This window comes from Moschus berezovskii, chromosome 28, assembly GCF_049115385.1.
Source record: "Moschus berezovskii isolate FMDL1 chromosome 28, NW_MosBer_1.0, whole genome shotgun sequence".
NCBI lineage: Eukaryota > Metazoa > Chordata > Mammalia > Artiodactyla > Moschidae > Moschus > Moschus berezovskii.
In genome coordinates, this window is record NC_142487.1 from 16,575,466 (window position 1) to 16,595,315 (window position 19,850).

At 48.2% G+C, this 19,850-nt stretch overlaps 1 protein-coding gene and 1 non-coding gene across 2 annotated transcripts in view; both read right to left on the reverse strand.

The window, feature by feature from the left end:
* Window positions 1–19,850, reverse strand: part of ZBTB7C (zinc finger and BTB domain containing 7C) — a 390,531-nt gene that overhangs the window by 330,577 nt on the left and 40,104 nt on the right. The window lies entirely within an intron of this gene.
* LOC129549930 (U6 spliceosomal RNA) lies at window positions 12,908–13,013 on the reverse strand. The gene has a single exon (XR_008684735.1). It is a non-coding gene; the product is annotated as a U6 spliceosomal RNA (small nuclear RNA).

Here is a 19,850-nt window from a genome sequence, read left to right on the forward strand (position 1 = left end):
TAGTAGGAATCCACTTGGCCTTTGGCTTCTCTGCTGGCCCCAGACCTACTCTGGGCTTCCCAGGTTGTGCCTCTAACCACTGGCCCAGCTCCAGGGACCCTCTCATTTGTCAGGCACAACTCCGGGGGCGCCACTGCCTTCCCCGGTCACATGTGTGCAGCACACAGCACAGTCCTCCAGCTCTGCCCGCCGTTACCACCTCTCTGCCGAGGACGCCTCTCTCCCCAACGGCACACTCCCTCTCCCCAGGCTTCTTGGTGCCCCCATCACCTTGGGATCACTTCAGTGCTTTGACACTGACTGGCTCGTATTCCCTTGATCTGGGTGGGTGGGACTGGGTCCCCGATTAGAGCATAAGTAACCTGAGGGAGGGGGAAGCGACTGGGTCCTGAGTCTGTAGAAACCACCCTTGCTCCCAGGCTAGTGGGTTGAGAATTCGGCATTGGTTTTCAAAGTGTGATCCTGGGAGCGGCACCTGGCAAGCGAATTTAGAAATGCAAATTCTCGCCCAGCCACCACCCCCCCCCACGCCCCGAGCCACTGTCAGACACTCTGGAGGTGGGCCCAGCACACTTTTAAGCAAGCCCGCCAGGCAATTCAGGACGGCGCAGGAAGTCTGAGAACCACCCAGGAATGGGGTCCTCTGCGCACCCGGCTGGGTTTGCTTAATTGATAAGCAGCGTTTTCCAACTCAGAGAGGTTCAGGCCCACTCGGGGCTGCCCATTTCATTGGTCTCTCGTGGGGACCCAACTCCCACATTTGGTCTAAAGAATCAGAACCAGCTGGCTCAGAGAACCTCCCCAGCAGCCTGACACACTGTCACGTCCAGGCTAAACACAAGCAGTACCAGCAGACAGGCTGCCTCCAGCTCTCCTCCAAAGGGCACCCTGGTCAACAAACCCTCCCTGGTCCAGCTAACTAGGTGGGCAGATTATTCATCGACCAACTGGAGTTGAACAATGTCCTCATCTCCCCACCGAGTGACCCGTCCCAGCTGAGGTAAGTACTTTTCAACCCGGAGCTCGGCATCTCCAAGACCCCCCTAGAAGTCCCCCACACCTTTCACAGCCTGCCCCCGCTAAACCCCCAACATTCCAGCTCCCAGGCAGAACTAGGGTGGAGAGGGGAGGTCAGACAGGAAATAAAGAGCCAGGTTCCCAGCCCCATTCCAGACGCACAGACTCCAAATCTGTATCAGGGGGGCCCAGTGCTGAACTGGCTTTCCTGGAAAATCTTATCATCAGACAATCTAAACACAAACCCGCCCTCCTTCCTGGACAGATGGGGAAACTCAGGCCCCCGGACAGTGACCTGGGGCCTCCCGGACCATCCCAGACCGCAGAGCACTCTTGCCATCTCCTCAGCCCCTTCTCATGGCCTGGATCTCCACCCAGAGTTCCTAACACACACTTCTGAACCCTCCACTGGCTCAGCCTTGCCTCCCCAATTAAAGTGCAAGGGTCTAGGGGCGGTGCCAGGCCACAGTCTTGAGTTCCCCCACCCCTGCTGCCAGGGTGGGGGGGTACTGTGCTCAGAGCTGGGCACAGTAAGCATTAATAACCAGTCCAGGAATGCTGACCCGCCCAGGCAGCCCACACTCATCAACAGCGTTTGCACTGAGAGGAATCCACCAGATCACCAGATTGTCACTTTGAAACACCTTAAAAGGTCTGTCCCAGGAGGGCTAGAGAACATACTCACTCTGTGGGGAAGCAAACAGCCACTTGAAGAGCTGCCCAGGGAGAAGGGCCAGAGCAACGGGGGTGGGGGATACAGAGGATGAGGGCGCAGGGTCAGAGGGACAGGCTTCCCCTCCTTGTGGATTCTGCTCAGAGAAACAGCTGGGAAACGGGACACAGCCCTCACGTTTTCTCACCTCTGCCTCTCCAGAGCCCTGACGCTGTCACACGGGAAAGGTGACAATGAAACCAAGACAAAGAAGAGCTCTAAGGAGAAAACGCACCCGCTCAGTCTCTGGCTCACAGGGAATCCTCACAGATGCCCCCCCCCCCAGCGCCGAGAGCGCGGGACACAGGACAGGCCTCCCCCCACCCCCACAGCACGGAGGTGACTGCTGAGATCTGAGCTGCCGGGGCTCCGGGGCACGTCTGACTGGCACTCAAACGTTGCCCGAGCCACCCCTGCCCTGGTCCTCCCCGCCTTCCTGCCTCGGTCGGAGAGGCAGTACAGACCACCCCCAGCATCTCCATGGCCTGAGACAGCGGAAGTGCGTTTTATGCTCCCAGGACATGGGCGACTATATTTCACCCTTTTCATTTTCACATTTGCCCGCATCACATGACACACAGTTTACATTGTTGTCACAGAGCACAACTGTTTTAGGCACAGAACCAACTGCTAGGCCAGTGTGGCTAAACCAGCTCATGCTGTGGTAACAACAACCATCCACTGCAGACCAGGCTTGCTGCCGTCACTCAGGGCTCCAGGCTGCGGCAGAAGCCACGCTCTCAAATGTGGCCGACCGTCCTGTTATGCAGGGCCTTGAGCTGGTCATTAAACGCTCCAACCGGGAGGTGAAATCCAGCACCCTCTGTCCACACTCTACTGGCCAGAACTCACGACCCCACCCCACAACAAGGGGGACAGGACAGACAACCCAGGGCAGAGACAGAGAGCTGATGACCACCCACCCGCAAACACACACCCACGGCTCCCCAGGGCTGGGGCCTGACATTCTTACACCCGAGCTTCGTGCCTTTCCCTCCCCTGCGAAAAGCCAAGCTTTCTCCCATCTTTGTCATTTTCACTCCAGGATAAAGGAAAGCTCTCCAAGCCAGTTTAGAAAGAGGAGTCTATGAAGATGATTGAAATGTGATTTTCAAAGAAAATGACAGGGAACAGACATTATTACAATATATAATATCACACTCTCACAGGGTATAACAACACTCCACTCAATAACATAACACACTTTTAGCTATAACAGGCAGTTGAAATTAAAGGTTTTCTAGTGTGTGACGGGACACCAGATAGGACTGCGAGAGGGAGTCAGGCAGAATGTACAAAGGAAAATTTCAAGAATGAGTTTAACAACAGTTCAAGGATACAAAAGGAGGCCAGAGAAGGCCTGCCCTGTAAGTATGGCCCCTTGAAACCCATCAAAAGCTGATGGCGTCAGTTCTGCGAGGATGCTTTGTGACTCTAACCAGCCATCCTTTTCTTTTTTTCCTCAAGAGAGAAGGGTGGGAGAGACCTTGGAAAGGAAGCCATGGGTGGTACAAACAGGAGCAAAAAAAAAATCTGTATTGAGGTGGGGGTGGGGGAGGGACAGAGGAAGAGAGCGCTGGCCTTCTGGAGGGGCCTCATCATCGGGGGATGCAGATGCAGAAAAAGAATCCAGAAAAGCACACAGAACACTGGAGTTACTCCCTGGCTCAGAGCTGCAGTGCTCTGGCTGCTTCCACATGTCTAGTCATACCATCCCAGGATGCAGGTACCTGGAATTGTTCAGAACGGGGCCTTCCTGGAGGAAGCTCCCTACTGTCTGCAGAGATCAGAACATGGTGGAGGGTGGACAAGTCAAGACAACCCTCAAAATCTGTGAATCAATAAATTGATCCCAGGTGAGGATAACTACTTTGCCAAGCATTGGAATACAGGAACAATACCCAAGTCATTCCTTGGGTACTCCAAAGTCACTATGGCTTGTCAAGACACTTCCAGTTGTTCTTTGCATGTCAGTCAACTCGACTGTAATACAAACGTTTATTGAGTGCTAGCTCTGCCCAGACTCTGCAAATCTGAGAGCAAGAGCTCGAAAGAGAGCGCGCCAGGCACGAAGCCTTCTCTCGAGGAGCTCCCAGGTCTGAGGCGCACGTGCTGTGTGCTTAATGCAGAGAGTGAGGAGAGGCTGAGAGCAGCAAGGCTGAGCAGCAGGGGCTCAGAGCCTGAGGTGAGGCTGAGCCCGCAGGAGGAGGGAGCAGAGGATCAGGGCAGGCTCCTTGCTGGATCTGACAGTTAAGCTGGGATTTATAAGACGAACATTTCTCCAGCATGAGGTTTGGGGTAGTGGTAGGCCAGGAAGGTTTTACAGGGATATATTACGAAATATGGAAAATCCCAGAGCCGTGACACACCAGGACAGACCTGAGGAATGAATGCAAATGTGAAAGGAAAAGTTGGAAGAGATGTAGGCAAGGGCCAGAGCACAAGGGGCTTCCCAGGTGGCGCTAGTAGTAAAGAAGTGAAGTCACTCAGAAGTGTCCGATTCTTTGCAACCCCATGGACTGTAGCCTACGGGGTTCCTCCATCCATGGAATTTTCCAGACAAGAGTACTGGAGTGGGTTGCTGTTTCCTTCTCCAGGGGATCTTCCCAACCCAGGGGTTGAACCTGGGTCTCCAGCATTGAAAGCAGACGATTTTACCATTTGAGCCACCCAGGGAAGCTCCCTAGTGGTAAAGAATCTACCTGCCAATGCAGGAGACGCAAGAGACTCGGGGAAGATCCTCTGGAGAAGGGCATGGCAACCCACTCCAGTATTGTTGCCTGGAGAATCCCATGGACAGAGGAGCCTGACAGGCTACAGTCCTCTGGGTTGCAGTCAGACGGGACTGAAGCACAGCACAAAGGGCTTTGCATTGAGTTGACTCTAGAGCACAGAGGCAGCCAGGGTGGGAGGTCAGGACACCTTAAGAGGCTGGACCAACAGCCCAGGTGAGAGACAGTCCAGGTGAGAGGAGGGCTGAACCAAGGCCGTGGTGGTGGGCACTGAGGGGAGGCTACAGGCATGCGAAATATTTCAGAAGTGGAATCCCTAAAACGAGGCGATCCTGATGCCAAGTTGAGGGTGAGGGTGACGGTGAAGGGAGGATGAGGGAGCCAGAGGAAGGAGAATGTGTCATGAAGGGCACACACAGAGGGTCATCAAGGGTCCCAAAGGGTCCACAGCGCATCTGCGGCAGAGACCTCAGGCAGACAAGGATGGAGCGGCTGGCGGCCATGGGAAATGCGTGGCCTCTGAGAGGAAAGGGGAGGTCTCGCCATGACTTGCATGTCCTAGAAACCTAGTTGTATGGCAAAGGGGAAGGAAAGAGGGGCCCCGAGGGTCCCAGGTGTGTTTTCTTTTTACCACAGGATGGAGGCATACTCTTATCCCCGAAGGGGAAGAAACCAGTGGAAGGCAATGGAATTTGAAGACAGGAGCTGGGAAGGGGAAGGGCTGGTAAACGGTGCCAGAAGTGGATGAGGTCTGGAATGCACATGGTGGGGTAAACCTGTGCGGGAGGCCACGAATTTGGGACATCTGGTCTCCCTGTGACAGGCAGCCCTCCTAAGGAATGACATCCAAAGACTCACAGGCAACAGAATACAGAACACAATGGTGTTCGTGCCATATTTTCATTTCTATAAATGAAGTCTTAGTTTCTCAAAAAGTTTTCATGAACGATGTCACTCGTCCCATGCAATGACCCTGTGAGACAGGCGTGAATAGTCCCACGAGACACAAGAGGACGCTTCCTCAGACTCACAGAGGAAGAGAGTGATCAGGCTGGCATTGGTAACCTGGCTTCCTGGCTCCGGTCCGCTGCTTACCCTGGTGTCCCAGCAACTTCAGAGTCCCAGCTCTCGATCCCACAGGGGACTCATGCTAACTCACCCGCACAGTCTTTTGCTAAATATACAATTTCAGTGTACTCATTTAATTTTATCTAACCTTGCAAAATTACATCCAGAATCAGGCTTAAAACATATCAAGTTGTCATCATTGTTTAGTCACTAAGTCATGTCTGGCTCCTTGCAACCCCATGGACTGTAGCCCGCCAGGCTCCTCTGTCCATGGGATTTCCCAGGCGAGAATGCTGGAGTGGGCTGCCATTTCCTCCTCCAAAATGTATCATAGCATCTACTAAACATGATTTTCAAAAAATTTTACTCGGGACGCTGAGATTCTAATGAACCCTCTCGCCTCTCTTGTGTCTTCATTCACGCCCTGTGCTGTGTCATGTGGAGAGCAGGTCTCAAAGCAGGGGCACGCTGGGATTTGGGGGAAGCCCTTAAGAAATACTAAGCCTCAGATGCATCTGGGATCATGGGATCAGAACCTCTTTGGGGTTGGGGGGTGGGAGGGGGTGGCAATCAGAAACATCCAAGGGATTCAGCTGCCCAGGGAGGACTCAGAACCCTGATGTGGAGGAAAAGAGAGCCCCAGAAGGTTTATGCGAGGTGCCCAAGACAGAAAGGGAGAAGCTGAAGCTAGACAGATACAAAGAGCCTGGACAAACACACAGGCCCATCAGACAATATGTCAGGAGGAGAGACGCAGAGAGAAACTGTTTCCAGCCATGTAATTCCAGCTCTACCTGCCATGAAGCTTTTGCCCCTGGTGGGTACACTCCCATTTGCCTTTTCGAATGCTGTCCCACAAGAAAGGCAGGTTTGGGCATTTCCTCCCCTTTTACAGATGAGATAACTAAGGCTTGCAGGTGTGAAATGCCTGCCCGGGGTTGTCATCTTTATGGAACAAAAACAACCCAGCTGGAGGACCAGACCCCACTTCCTAAGAGGAACCTCTGAGCAGAGAGTTGACACTGGTCCCTCCCCATTGCCAAGGTCTTCCCACATAGGGACCCTTCTTGTATTCCTAAGGAGGACCCTTGCCAGTGAGCTCACCTCTCCACAGAGTCACAGGGTATTCCTTGATGGGTGCCCAACTGTCTCTAACAATCCTGTAACACATACTGTTTCATGTCCCCAAGTGGAAGTCTTGTCACCTGCATCACTGAGTTCCCTTACATCTCTAACTAAAATAAGAAGCTTGGGTAAGTTCTCAAGTAACTCTACCCACCACCCCAATGGCTCTAAGAAAGGTACAGACAGCCGCCTCCTGCTCCAAATCAGAGCCCTGTCTCGTCTCTCATGAGACATGGAGCTCTGACAACCCCCAAGCATTGACAATGACATCACCTCACACAGCATCTGGAAGGATGCAGCACCCACCCCAATGGCCTGCTGTCTGGTTGGGAAGCTATAATGTGCACACAGGAAACAGGAAAAGCAAGAGTTCAACTGGTTGAAACTGACCTTAGGTGTGTTCCAGCTCTTGGGCAAGTCCTCCAATCTCTTTTTACCTCAGTCTACCCTGGTGGCTCAGGGGTAAAGAATCCACCTGCAGTGCAAGAGTGTCAATCCTTGGGTCAGGAAGATTCCCTGGAGAAGGAAATGGCAACCCAGGCCAGTATTCTCGCCTGGAAAATCCCAAGGACAGAGGAGCCTGGCGGGCTACAGTCCATGGGGTTGCAAAGAGTCGGACATGACTGAGTCACTAAACAACAATAACTCATCAAAATAATGGAGACACTAAAACTAATACTACCTTAGAGGGCAGTGTGGGGTCAAATGAATTAATCCATAACATGCCCAGAAGGGGCACCAAATAAAAGATATTTGGGCTCCAAAATGCTGCTTGTTATTGCTATTGTGTTTCTCGTGTTTACTCGATGCTCATAGGAGGGAAGGACCATGCAGCCTAGAGTAGTCAGGAGACAATTTCTACCTGAGGCTGGGCTTTTAAACATCGATACAGCTGAGAAGGGAGGGCGCCGTGCAAGAGGAGGACAGAAAATGAGATGCTCAGAGTTGGAATAGGGGCATTCACTGACTGTCAGGGAGCCATGAAGTGTGAGGTCTAGGCCTGACCCCCTAGAATTCCTGCCACTGCTGCAAGACAGACCACATTATTAAAGGAAATACCCCACAGGAACTGAAACCAAACAACTGCAGCAACAGGAGTTCAGGAAACCTTTGGCTCTATCTCCAAGGCAATTGAAAAGAGCTCAAAACAGATTAAAATATGAGATGAGTTTTGAAGCCCAGGAATGAGAGAAAATGAATCCTGTGACTGAGGAGCCAATGTGATTATTTCATTATTTGGTTAGAAAGTTAAAATGTGCAGGAAATGTCAGATGCTTTCTCAAGATGGAGGGAGGTTAGGGAGAGCATGGGGTGGGGGAAGTATGTTTTTTAATACTAAAAAATAGCTTTAGCTCGACTTGGCTGAAATCAGAATAATCCCCTTGGGAGGGCAACTGGCCCTTCTGCCAGTCTGTGTAAGGTCTTTTTAAGATATACATCCTGCCTTTTAAAAGAACTCTCCTGTCCAATAAAGTGAATCAAATCCCACGAGCCCCCAGGTGAAGGGCACTGCACCCCACCCTTCAAGGCATTGATGATGGCTTAGCCCCCAACTGAAGCTGGTAGAAAGTCCAGTCACCAGCAGCGTCTCCCTGCAGTCTCTCTCCGGCTTTCCTGCCCAGACTCACGCCTCTCCTCCCTGGACAATCCCCACCCTTAGGCCTGTTCACTGTCTGGGCCACCCTGTGTCCCTGCGCCCCCACCTCCGTGTCCATCATTCACTCAGTCAGTCACTAGAAGTTTCTTAGGCACCAACTTGCAGCCTGTGCTGGACGCTGAGGACACGATGGCATGGGAGGCCAGGTCCCTTCCTGCAGAGAGTCACCACCTATTAAAGAAGACAGGTGGGCAGTGGGCAGCAGAGAGGGCTGGGGAAGCCAGAGAGAAGGGCCGGTTAATCCTGCCTGCAGGGCAGGGGTCAGGCAAACCCTCAAAGGAGGCACCATCTGGGCCTGACCTTTGAGTTGGCTTTAATTATGCAGAGAAGAGTAAAGGGAGTTCCAGTTGGGAGAACAGAAGAAAGCAAAGGCCCATGGCCAGGAAATGTGACCCTATCCCAAGGGAGAGTGAAGAGGCAAGTTTGGTTTGTGTGAACAGGCCACGTGAGAGGCGACAGAGAAAGCTAAGGAAGTATACTGAAGCCTGAGGGATGGGGCCTTTTGTACTTTAATATTTTACATAAGGACTTCCCTGATGGCTCAGATGGTAAAGCGTCTGCCTACAATGCGGGAGACCTGGGTTCAATCCCTGGGTCGGGAAGATCTCCTGGAGAAGGAAATGGCAACCCACTCCAGTACTCTTGCCTGGAAAATTCCACGGATGGAGGAGCCTGGTGGGTTACAGTCCATGGGGTCGCAAAGAGTCGGACATGACTGAGTGACTTCACTTTTCTTTCAACACGTTAAAAGGTTTGAATTCAAAAGGTACAAAAGGATATATAGTGAAAAGTCACTTTCCCATCCCTGCCCCCAGCTATCCTATTCCCCATCTCAAAGGCAACCAATGTTAGCAGTTTCTTATATACACTTACAGAGATACTTTATGCATATACAAAGATAGCTCTTTTGCCCTTCATGCCCAAACAGTAACACTATATATATATATAAAACCTTTCCACCTTTTCCATTTAATTCTATATATTGTAAACCAATAGTTCTCAAAATGGAGTGTGTATCATAATTACCCACTGGCTTGCTAAAACACAGACTATGGGGCCTCACTTCAGGGTCTTGCATTCAGTCGGTCCAGGGTGGGACCTGAGGTCATACATTTCCTTCAAGCTCCCAGGTGACACTGCTGGTCAAGGAACCGTACTCTGAGAATCACTGGTATAGATCATGCTACCTGAATTTATAAAGAGCTGCCTCCTTCATCTTGTGGCTGTGTAGTATTCCATTGATTGGATATACAGTGATGTATTCACCCAGCCCCTCCCATTTGGATTGTTTCCAATCTTTTGTTATTTCCAACAATTCCACAGTGGTTACATTTGTGTATTCATTCCTGCACTCAGGTGGGGGTAGAGATCTGGGATACAGCCTGGGTTAAAGGCTTTGCACACTGGCCATTTTGACAGAGAACTGCCAGATAGCCCTTGGAGAGAAACATACATGCTAATATAAGAAAATATGAATTTTAACTAATGCAGACATTTAAGCAGAAGACTAGTAAGGTCAGGGATATGCTTTAGGAAAACTAAACTGCCTCTACAGTGAAGTATGGACTAGAGTAGAAAACTATCCATGCGGAGGACAGATCCCAAGGGCATCCCAGGAGACCTGCCTGCAGATGATCATACCTTTGAGTGTGGGTGGGACCCACGGCTGACTTCTAACCAGTGCAATCTGGCAAAGATGATGAGGTGTCACTTTGGTGATCACAATACACTATTTTGCTCCATTTCGATAGTAGCTGGACACTAGAGACACTCTTTCTCCCTTTCTAGCTTTGAGAAGCAAGCGTCCATGAATCCCACGGCTACAACCACCACATGAGAAAGGAAATGGATTCTTCCCCAACTGAGTCTCCTGATTGGAACCCAGTCCTGGGGGACACCTTGATTACAGTTTCATGAGAGCCCTCAAGGCCAGGACTTAGCTCAGATGTGCCAGGACCTACGGTTCACAGAAATAATAAGCCTATGAGATAATAAATGTGTGTTGTTTCAAGCAACTAACTCTGCACTGATTTGTTTGGTTCGGTTCGGTTCGGTCGCTCAGTCGTGTCCGACTCTTTGCGACCCCATGGACTGTAGCCTACCAGGCTTCTCCGTCCATGGGATTCTCCAGGCAAGAATACTGGAGTGGGTTACTGGTTCCTTCTCCAGGAGATCTTCCTGACCCAGGGATCGAACCCGGGTCTCCTGCATTGGAGGCAGACGCTTTAACCTCTGAGCCACCAGGGAAGCCAAGATAACTAAAACAAACATTTGGGCAGGTTCTCAAAATGCAAGCCATAAGGGTGAAGGCCTGAAGTGGACAGATGTCAAGGGCAGAAGAGGGGAATAGGGATGAGGGGTGGATGTGGCAGATATTTAAGAAGGGAGCAGGAATAGTGATTCACAAGAAGAATAGACAGAGGTGAACTCTGACCATCATGGGGCAAGATGGTTGGAAAATGTCCCTGAAACAGGCTCAGCCCATTTTCATGAGATCAAATCACAGAACAGTCCGAGGTGGGGAGAATCAGACGTGCTTGTTCCCTAACCCTCTTCAGAAGTGTTTCTCTCCTTGCAGAGGGTTCCAAGAGGACCTCAGTACAGCCACCCCAGACCACCAGCCATTATAGGTAATTTGCTGACAAAGCAGATAAGCACCTACACAGAGAAGACCCACAATAAATCAAGGTGACATTTCAAACCCCTGGGGACATGATAGATTTTTCAAATAATTGTGTTGAGATAATTCAGGAATGATTTGGGAAAAAACATTGGATCACATATATCAAGGACATAAACAAAAAATTAAACTATGAAAATAGTTAGAAGAAAAGTATGAAGGAGTATCTGCAATAATCTTGAACTAGGAAGAACTTTAAAAACATGACCCAAATCCAAATGCCATTTTTTAAAATGCTATACCTGAGTTCAAATTTTTTTAAATATCTAACACCACAAAATACAATAAAGTCAAAAGAAAATGGAAAAAATAAGAACAAAATATTGGCAACATAGCTAACAGGCATAGGGCAAATTTCCTTGCTACATAAATAATGTGCATGTACAAACATGTGCAAGTCTCTAAGAAGCAACCTAGTAGAGAAATGTACAATAAAGAAGAAATTAAACTGTCAGTCCACAAAGCAGGGAACACAAATGCACTTTATACATCTGAAATGAGGCACATCCTCACACGTGGCAGGAAATGCAAATTAAAACTGCAACGCAATCCAGTTTTTCATATATTAGGTTGGCAAATACACTTAAATACACACAGTGCTACAGAACCAGAGTGTATGTAACTGCTCTCGTTCATGGTTAATGGAGTTTAAATTGGTGTCACTACCAAGTATAGGAAGAGAAGCACACAGACTCTCTTGAAAAGGATGCGCAAGCACTGCTAACAGGACGGTCTGCGGCAGGAGACCCATGTGGCCACTCCAAGACATAGGAATTGAAAGGGGGATCCTCACACACCCATTTTGTGCTGCTTAAAACTTTCCCAAACACACAATACCACATTCTCAATAATTCTAAAAAGTAATACAGGAAAAGGAGTAGAGAGGATTTCCATTTCTGGGAAGGCAGAAAAAGCACACTTTACCCTATACACCCTCCTAAGTACAACTAAAACCCCTGACTTTTATACATAAAAGAAACGTAACATGAAACTGAAAGGTAAAGAAGAACAAGAACTATCAACCCAGAATCCTGTATCCAGTGAGAATATCCTTTAGGGATGAACAGGAAATAAATTTATTCTGAGATGAAAGAAAACTAAGATAATTTGTTGCCAACGGACCTATCCCCTAAAAGAGTGGCTAAAGGAAGTTCTTTAGAAAAAAAAGAAGAAATGATTGAATAAATCTTTGAATATTGTGAAAGAAGAACACACTTGAGCAAAAGTGTAGGTAAATACAAAACTGATTTATTCCTCCTCTTAAATTTCTAAGTGATATTTGATGGTTGAAGCAAAAATTATAACACTAATGTGGTTTTAAATATATGCAGAGGAAATGTTTCAGACTATCACTTTATAATCAGGAGAAGGTTAAAAAGACATAAAGAAAGGTAAAGTTTCTATATTTTGCTCAAATTGGTAAAATGATGACACCAGAATGATGTGTTCAGTCATGTACGCATAATGTACATATCACTAAAAAGACTATACAAACAATATAAACTGAAAAATATTATAGGTAAGTCAAAGTGGAATGTTTAAAAATGCTTAGGTAGCACATGAAAAAGCAGGGGAAAAGAAAATAAAAATGAAAGAGAGAACAAAAAAAATATAAACTTGCATAAAATATCAATAATTACATTAAATGTGAATAAAGATACCAGTTTAAAAACATGAATCACTATTCTGTCAATAACACATTCACTTTGAGTAAAATGATATAGGCAGGTTGAAAATAAAAGGATGCAAATGTATATATCATATAGACATTAATCAAAAGAAAGAAAAATGGTTATACCAATAGGAGATAAATTAGACTTCAGGGGGAAAAATTACCAGAGACAAAGAGGAATATTTTTTAACTTTATTTTTATTATTGACACTCTTACAGATAGAATGATCACAATCATAATAACAAAAATGTGGAACACTTCACAAATTTGTGTGTCCTCCTTGTTCAGGGGCATGCTTATCTTCTCTGTATCACTCCAATTTTAGTATACGTGCTACTGAAGTCAGTACAGAGAGGAATACAACGATAAAAGGTTAATCCACCAAGAGACACAGCAATCCTGAGTTCACATGCATCGAACAACAGAGACACAAAACATGTGAAGCAAAACCTGATAGAACTGAAAAGAATAAAAACATAAATCCACACTTACATTTTCAGATTTCAACATTCCTCTCTCAAAAATTAATAACTAGGCAAACAGCAAGGATATAGAACAACTCAAAAACACCATCAGCCAACAAAATCCAATCAACATTTCCAGGATACTCCACCCAGTAATAGCAGATTGTACATTTTTCTCAAGTGCTCAAAGAACATATGCCAAGATAGACTATATCCTAGGCCATAAAACAAATCTAAATAAGTTCAAAAGAACTGAATTTTCATACAGAATTCGTTTTCTATTTCATATAGAGTGCATTCTCTAACCTCAAAGGAATCAAACTAGAAATCATAACAGCAAGATAGCAGGAAAATCTCTAAACACTTGGAAACAAATCAGTGTATTTCTAAATAATCTGTGAGTCAAAGAGGAATCCAGATGTCCTTGAAACGGGTGAATTGTTAAGCTAATTGTGGTTCATCCATACCATGGATCACTACTCAGTAATAAAAAAGAACAAACTACTGGTAAATGTACCAGCCTGGATAAATCTCCAGGGAATTACACTGAGTGAAAAGTCTGTCTCAGAAAGTTGCACTTATACTATATTATTACATTTACATAACATTCTTGAAATGATAAAATTATAGAAATGAAGGACAGATTATTAGTTTTTAGAGGTTAAGTAGAGAATCAGGGCAGAGAAGGGAAGTGGACGTGGCTATCAAAGGGGAACAGGAAAGACCCATGTGGTGATGGAAATATTCTGCTTCTTGATTGTATCAATGTCCTAATTGTGATTCTGTATTCTATTTTATAAAATATTGCCAACAGAGAAAACTAGGTTAAGGATATAAGGGATTCCTCTGTATTATTTTTTGTAACTGCATGTGAATCTCAATTAATCTCAAAATAAAAAGCTTAATTACAAAAGAGTAGAGAATCCCTCCCAGAAGATGTGTTATCAAGGCAAGAATGCCAGTATACACACACTCTCCTTTTCTCCCTCTCTCTCCCCTTCTCTCTCAGACAAACACACACAGACACCCCACCGATCAAGTGCCTTCAGCTGTCACCATCTACATTTGCACGGGCTTTCTCCCTCTCTTTGGACCAGCCTCATCCAGTCCTTTGTGAGTTCAGAGAAAACACCTCTGAGGCCTTTCCTGTGGCTCCTGAAGCTCTTCCCCAGCTTGGCCTAGGAGCAAGCACTGAATTTGTAAAAGGAACCGAGAACCCACCAAGGAGATAAAGGCTGGCAGGTAGCCAAGCTGCATTTTAGGAAGGCCATGAGCCCCTGAAATTAAACATAAAAGAGGATATATGTATGGTTCTGTGCACACCACAGGGTTTTCTAGAGAGATGGTCTGTGGCTCTCACCCACTTCTCAAAGAGGTTCATTTCCCAAAAAGGCAAGAGAAGGCAGAGGCCTACACTTGAGACCCACACCACCATTTTCGCAGCCTCAGGAACAACCAGTGAGCTCTGCCAAGCCCAGACCACCTTCTGGAATCTCCCAAGAAGCCTCCTGGTACTCCTGCTCAGCCCTTAGGATATTCAGCTTCCATCCTATAGAGCTGGAAAAGTCAGGGCTTGAAAATCTTTCATTTAAAATTTCCATGCCCACCTACCAGAAGAAACTTAAGCCCAGAAACACAGGATGACTTTGCAAGATCATCCGGAGAGTTAGCTGCCTACTTCAAACTAGAACTCAGGTCTCCTCCCTGATACCAGCTTTGGGACATCTGTTCCTTAGGTTGGCACGAAAGCCTGACATCAGACAGGGCAACCAGGAGAGCAAAGGCAGGGCAGAAGGCCTGCTGTCACCACAGCATCATCAGTGAAAGACAGCAGTGGGGACACACCCAGGCATTGGGTTAAAACGAGCACAGATATGCAGACATTAATGAGCAAATGCTTCCTCTGAAAATACCTAGCAGTCCTTCCAAAGTGGCAGTGTGCATTATACCTCAGAGGTACAAATAGGTGGCAATGAAGCTCAGGAACACCAGAGAAATGCCATCACCTTGGAATACAGGCCATTCAAGGCTACTCTTTCCCAGGGATGTTTCCATCCAACTCCCTTCTTTCTCCAAGCCCCTTCACTCTCACCCATGGCTCCATTCACCACGTGCTCACTCATCCCACAAATAATAAGGAGCTCCAGAGAGTTGTGAATGAGGGGTTAGGAGAGAGGAGGCCCTGAACTCTGAAGACGCAAATAACATCTCCGGCCCAGTCAGGCCCAAGGTGAGCCCTGTAGCCCTATGTGTGCCTAACCCTTGCATCTATCAACAGGCCCATCACTGACCTCCCATCACCCCTGAGCCATCTGCCTCCCTCATGGCTGTCTCCACTCATCTTTCTTCCAGCTGAAGGCTCAGCTGGCTGCAGTCTGCAGAGAACTGGGAGCAGGGAGCGCCTTGTCACCAGACAATTGGAAGAGCCTCCTGCCCTGTCTCCGAGCTCGCAGCCCTTTAATCTGCAGCCACCGTGAACATCCCAAACCACACCTCAGACCATAGCACTCTCCTGGCATGCCTGTGCCTCCCAGCATTTCCCAGACTCCTTTGCAGTTAGGCTGGAGCCATGTGCCTGGTTCTAGCCAAATTGAACAGGGTAAGAGTGAAACTCCACATGTCACTTCCAGGCTGGGGGTGCTAGGAGTCGGCGTGCTTTCTCTACCCTTCTCTTTTCTCCCACTGTGACTCTGAAGGTCTCAGCAGACATCACTGGAGTAGAATCACACCTTTGAGGTTGAGCTATTAACATGTTAGGGGTTGCTTATTGGACAATTAGCACTGATTGACTAATGAACTTTCCAATGGGGAGCCACTGCCCTCAGGATATAAGTCCAAACCCTTTAGTGTAGCCATGCTCAATACCTTTTATGACCTGGCCCAGATCCCGTATCTGGACTGTCTCTTGGCCCTCTCCTAAACACACTCTTACAGTAACTGTGATTCAACCATATTTGCAGGTTCTGGAAGAGCTATGCCTCTTCTCCCCCAAGATGTCCCCTCTATCTGGAACACCCTTATCTCTCTCTCCACTCCCACGCTTCCATCTGCTTAGCAAACTCCTACTCACTCTTCAACTTCCAGCTCAAGCAGCCCCCAACTCCAGCTTTCCATGGAAGAGCTGGGGGCAGCTTCTTCCTCACTGGAGGCACCCCCCCTCCAGCTCCCAGAGAGTCCCTTGCTTGCCCTGTATCTCAGCTTTTGTGTTTGACTTTGGGCGCGGCCCACTGGGCTGTGAACTCCACAAGGACAAGGGGAGTTCTCCCCATCTTTGTTTTCCTAGAGCCTTCCTCAACATCCATTCCTTCAGAAGATGGTTAAGGAGCACACAATCAGAGCCTACGTGCTACTTGCCGGGGAAGATTGCCTCTCCTTGAGAGAGAGATTCAAACAAGTTGTAGGAGCTCTTCACGAAAAGAAGAGGCTTGGAGTGAGGAACAAAATGACCCATAATTACCTGGGCTCTAGAAAGAGCTCTAACAGGCCAGGTCTGGCTGGCTCTGTCCCCCATTGCCTCAATGTCCCTGGCCCTCTCTGTCATCTCGGATCTCTCACAGCACCAGGTTACTTGGTCTGAGCATGGCGAAGCCATTTCAGCCATCCTACCTGCTCTTCCTATAGTCCCTCTCTTTCCCAGAACCCTCCACTCAGAGCACCCGGTCCATTTTCCCTGACCCCCTACCCATTTAACTAGAACCTAGTAAGTCATCCACCAGCAAGGTATGAAGTATTACACTTCTTCGGGCATTCTACTTTAATATGAGACCACGGGACACTCAATGGAGCGGTGCTCACTGAGGAATTTCAGGCACAAGATAGTCAGTGGGACAGACATCCAGCTAGTGGTGAGGAATGTTCTGGGGACATGCCTTCCCTGCCCCTCCACTAATCCACCCATCACAACGCCCAGGAGAGAGTTGGGTGCTGGCCTGAAAGAGAGCTAATGTCGGTGGAATATCCTGAGGGCGGGACCTGAGCTCCTCGCTCCTCATTCCACAGTCTCTTTTATCTGGTATTTCTGGGCAAGACAATGAGCAGACAGACTGGAAAGTTACAGACAGGCCAGCTTTGCCGATCCCTGCCAAAAATGCAGCGAAGGAAGCTGGAGGAAGACTCAAGCCTCTTTAATTTCCTCTTCTGTTTGGCTTCGCCTGTGCTCCCCCTCCCACCCCACTCGGAGTCTTCTCTGCCCTGGGCTCTAACTCAGGAGGAGCCTGGCTTCCCACCCCAGATGTGGGAAACCCCTCCCTCACCCTAGACCCTTTGACTGGTGTGCCGGTCACACTGGTAAGGCTCTGGCCTCCCTTCAACAGCAACGGGACTTAAAAGCAGGAGCTCAACTAGGAAGTCAAATTTCCAGGCCGAGCTGGAAACACAGTGGGCAAGAAAGGCTGGGGGTAGGGGGATGGTCTCTCATCTGTGGCTCCAGACTAGAGTCAGGACCCAGCCAGAAACGAAGCACTCTCAAGAGAGGAGCGTCCTCAGAATGCCAATGGAACCACTTAGAGTACCCAGCAGGGTCTCCACCATCTATAGGTGAGCACATGGACCCACACAGCAAGTGTAATTGCAGAAGAAGACAAACAAAAAGATCAGGATTGAAATCTGTCTCTATCCTCTCCTGACTTCTTCCTCTACAAACTGGGGGCAGTTTTCAGGATGGCAATGAGCATAACACTCCTGCTATGTGACTTGCACAGAGAGAGCCCTCCATAAATGTTAATTCCTCCCCAGATCCTGGCAACCAATTGTCATCTGAAGATGACAGCTCGGCCATCAACTAGCTTAGTGACCCCAGGCAAGTCCCTCACCATCTGGGGCTTTCTTAAACTTTCCTAATCTTGAAGAGCGGGGTTTCTCCAACTGAAGTGTGCATCAGAATCAGCTGGAGGGCAGGTAAACATAGATGACTGAGGCCCAACCCCAGAGTTTCAGATTCTGCACTTCTGGGCTGGGATCGGACACTTTGCATTTCTAACAAGTTCCCCAGTGATGTTGATGTTGCTGGTCTGGGAAACACACTTTGAGAAGCTCTGAAGTTGAAGCAGTCTAAAATCTCTAGTTCTAGCAGTTTAAAGAGTACATTAAACTAATCCACGTTAGGTGATGGCTACCGGTTCAATGTGTTCTTAAAACTCTTTGTATTTTAAATAGGATAATGTCTTGACCCAAAGAAATCATCTTTTATTACCCCACTTCTAAGCTGGGTATCAAAAGTGTCCTCGAGTCTTTCTTTGACTAGGACAATGACGTGGAGAGAATCATTGTGGAGAGGCTTCCAGGCCTCTCTAGTCTCACTATGCAGGTGTGACCGAAAAGGCATTTCATTTGTGAAACTCTGGCGTCCCAAGTGACTCAGCTGTACCTGGTTAATTACCATTTAGGGGCATGACATCTGAGGCCAAGGAAAGGCCCCTGGTTGCCTGAAATCAGCCCAAGGCCAGGCACCATTGCTAGAAGCAGGGCTGTCAGTCAGCTGTGACATTCTGGGTGCTCCCCACCAACCTCTGTCACAGTGGGGGAGAGCAGCCCCTGCCTGGGGAGGCTGGCAGAGCCCAGGGCCTGCAGCCCCAGAGGCTGCCACTCTGTACCTCTGCCGTGTGGGGTGTAGAACCCCTCTCAGTTCCACTCCCTGCCTTTGTGTCACTCTAAGACCTGTCCAGCAAGGGGGCCGGGCTCTGTAAATGTTGCTGTCATTCTGCTAATGCTCTGGGCCTGCCTCAGGGAAGAGAACTGCCCTGCACGTCAATTACAGGATAATGACACCTCCTCCGTGACTGTGCACCAGTCCCCCACCCAGCCCGGCCCTGCCTTTGCTGCACAGGAACATTGAAAACGGAAGAGATAGTTATGGAGCGACACCTCCCAGCCCCACTGCGTTCTCAATATTTCTATTCGCAAACTCAGGCACGTGGACAAAGTCTTCAGGAAAAAGGTCAGGGCTGAGAAAAAGAATGAATGAATCCAAGGCCTGAAAGAGAGCTGAGATGAAGCCCTCAGACACCCAGCCTGGGCTCCCACTCCAGCCCTGCATGCAGGTCACAGGGGATGGGGAGGGTGCCTCCCGCCAAGCCCACCCCCAGAGCATCACCCCACCAATCACCTGCTTTTGCTTTTGTTCATGCACCAAACATTTGGTAAGTCTGTTGCTGTCTGAGTAGTGGGTCAGTGATGGCGCTCTAAAGACAAACAAGAGGTGCCCCCTCCCCCTCCCTCCAAAGCTCCTGGCCCAAGAGGGCGAAGCAGATATACACATTACAGTCAGAAAATGCAGTGAGAGCAATGAACGCAAAGTCTATGCAAGCTCAGGAGAAGAGACAGCCAAGTTTCTTGGGGGTGGGAGTAGAAGGAAGAACACAATAAAGCAGGGCACAGAGGGTGACATCTGAACTCACCCGAAAGGATGACTAGGAGAAACCATGTCTGGACAGGGATAACATTAAAATCTGTAACAAATGCTAAGGCCTAATCCTGGCCAAATGAGAGCAGATGCTGGGCTTGAATGTCAGCCTTACCAGGTAAATATAGTGAGTTAGACATATGCATCTATTACTTCTGCTTCCTCCCCAAACCATACTGGAATGATCTTTTTTTTTTTTTTAAGTTAGTATAAACAGACAAAGATGGGAAGAACCAAAGAGGAGAGAAAAGTAACAGAATTGGATTTGCTTTTTTAGATGTTAAACATATTTTGTAAAATGTTTATTAAACATATTTTGTAA